This window comes from Seriola lalandi, unplaced genomic scaffold (assembly GCF_002814215.2).
Source record: "Seriola lalandi dorsalis isolate HSWRI2012SDOR001 ecotype SW California unplaced genomic scaffold, Sedor1 jcf7180002054577, whole genome shotgun sequence".
In the NCBI taxonomy this organism is placed as follows: Eukaryota; Metazoa; Chordata; class Actinopteri; order Carangiformes; family Carangidae; genus Seriola; species Seriola lalandi.
This window is the reverse complement of record NW_019525130.1, coordinates 1,348,879-1,351,758: the sequence shown is the minus strand read 5'-3', so window position 1 is coordinate 1,351,758 and position 2,880 is coordinate 1,348,879. Positions and strand designations below refer to the sequence as shown.

The following is a 2,880-nucleotide window of genomic DNA, read 5'->3' as shown; positions in this document are numbered from 1 at the left end:
CTCCTCCCCCCACCACGCCTCAGCACAGACCATCACTCCATCCCAGCGCTTGCATTGTCAGCTCCATCTCTGCATCTCAACCCCCCACCACCAGCGCTCCTCCTCCCCCTTGCTCCAGACACTGGGACATCAGCCATGTCGTGACACTGTCATCTACACCTTCTACTTTTATTTTCCCACCTCTCCCTCTTTCCTCTATCGTCACAGGTCCAACACGATAGGCTGCCATCGCCGAAACCCCCCCTCAAAAAAAAAAAAATAAAAAAATTTGCTTCCTCCAGCTGCCACCGCCACAGCAAGTCGCTATCTTGCACACAACCACCCCCCCTCCCCCATTTGACCCTTCCACCCCCCAAGCCCTGACTCTCCAGCATCTACTGCCCTCTACCTACACACCGCCAACCCCCACCCATTCCCTCCCATCACACCAGGTCTGTACCTGTCTGCTTGTCTCGCTTGTCTGTTACTCCCTGTCTGCAGCTGCTTGCCCAAAGTGAGATACTGCAGCAGGAGTCTGCAGCGACAGCCTTCGCTCTTTCTCTCCCCCCCTCTCTCTCTCTCTCTCTCTCTCTCACACCCTCCATCCAGCCTTTGCTGGTGAACACGTTCCTCCCTGTGCTGATCAATTTCTTCTTTTTTCCAGTGGCGCACACAAACACACACACACACACACACACACACACACACACACACTGCAGCGAGCTGCATGGCCATGGAGGAAGATGCACTGTAGCAATCCCACTGTCTTGTAACATGGACTGTAACATGAATGCAGCTTGCACTCTTTCGTGCAAACACAAACAAAAAGAGCACTAATCGACTGATAACAGCCGCTGGTGCGAAATTGAGTGCAAACAGTCATCTCAGTAAGACGACACACAAACAGGGACCCCCACACAGACAGAACTGGCAGCTGATGTACAAGCGACAGCAGACAAACTAACAAGACCCCCCCCCCCTAAAAAAAGGACAGGGTACCCAACACGGCTTGAACCAAGAGAGACAAGATACGGGACACAGAGTGACACTACAGCGACTCGGCTCAGCTGACACACAGTCAAACTGTCACACAGACAGCGATGTGGTCAGCGCGAGCATGAACACAAACGGTCACTGTCACAATATTGTGACCGAGAATTGAAGGAAGCAGCGTGAGCCGCAAGACTGCCTGAGACGGATGGAAACGCAATGTCGAATACTGTGTGGAAGGATTCCTCAATCACTGGAAACTCGTCGTATAATTTCTGCTTGTCAACCATTGGATTGTTTTTAATTATGTTGTAATTGCAGACGTACACATGCACAAAGTCTCTTCCTCTAAACATCTACATGTAAACCGATCCATCCTCCATGTGTCGCTCTGCCGGCTTAGCACCACAGAAACACACCTCTGGCCTTTACATATACACCACGCTGTGGCCTGCCAGCCCAATGCTCATCATATATGCTTATACATAAATATACAGCTATTTAAATTTAATATGCATTTGAACTCTCTAATCACAATTTAAAGTCAAACTGTGTAAATTTGTGTCTAAAGATTTCTGCAGTGTCACAAAAAAACAAAAACAAAGGAGAAGTGAAATATGTTCATTTATTTGGACTTTTCTTGTAAATCAAACGTGTCTCAGATGAACTAGTATGGGATAATTTATATGATGAATGCTATGAAACTGTGGGTCAAGGCGGTAGGAACAAAATTTGAAGAAGGCATTTTTTCTCATTCTCCTTCTGTCTGAATAAGATCTGCCCTTGACAGCTTGCTCTAATCTCAGAGCTTAATCACCTTCCACACCCTGGATAGATTAGGGTTATGACCCTGTGTGACAGAGGGGGCAGGGAAAAAAGATCTGCAAATGTTATCATTGATTGATTATGCCCTTTAATTCAAATGGAAAACAGCAGCTTTTTAACTCGCTGCAATACAGAAAAAGGCTGAATTGTAAAATGTCACTTCATCAAAGACGGCGAATGCGTCGCTACTTTTCTATCCTGCGGAAACATGCAGACGCAGGGCGAGCCAAGAGCCCAAGAGGTGTAGAAGTAAATCCTGCAGCCAATGTCAAAACCGTGGCCAGGTTGAAGTCTATGGGGGATGGTCGGTCTTCTCAGATTGGCTTAGTGATGGCGGCAGTGACGCAGAGACGGGGGGTTGGGAATGTGCTGTATGTTAAAGCCAGCGGGGGCCAGCAGGCGGCCATATAGGTGATCAATCAGCTCCATTACAGCCATGTCACTGCAGAGTCTGGGGCTGTCGCCGCATCCCGCCCATCACCCCCTCCTCGTACACACACGCATACACACACACACACAAACGTTGCTTGCTTCATTTCTCGTCTAGACTAGAAATAGAAACCACTGGCGTGATGAAATTGGTCCACATGAGCAAACTGCATGCAAGATAAACACTCCGGTCACTGTTATGCACCCAATGACACGTCCTCAGAGAAGTGGTAGGAATCAGGGCACATAGGTATCTCATTAGGGTGGGATAAGCCACTGATCAGAGAATACAGAACCGAGTTGTTGTGACAGAGTTGAAGCAGATTCTAATTCACTCTCTTTGAATTGTGCCAAGAAAAAAAGCTTTTCAAAGCACCCAAAAATAGGAGCGGCTCCATTGTGATTGTTAAGTACCACGCAGAATGAGCTAAGAGACATTGTGCAGCAGTCACTTGTAATGACACCATTCGTTTTCCTACAATAAGCTCAAAATATCTCCACGCTGCCTGCAGATGCATATCTGTGCCACAGATGCCAGACGAGCATCAGACAGGTATCCAAACAATGGACTTATCTCAGGCAGTGCAAGCAGCACAGAATGGGAACATGGAGCAGCAGAGGTAGGAGGGGTGAAGGAGGAGAGCGGAGGAGGGGGGA

General features: G+C 48.1%; 1 long non-coding RNA gene across 1 annotated transcript in view; it reads right to left on the bottom strand.

Annotated features, from left to right (window-relative positions):
- The window catches only part of LOC147818479 (uncharacterized), a 46,830-nt gene that overhangs the window by 7,656 nt on the left and 36,294 nt on the right, over positions 1–2,880 (bottom strand). The window lies entirely within an intron of this gene.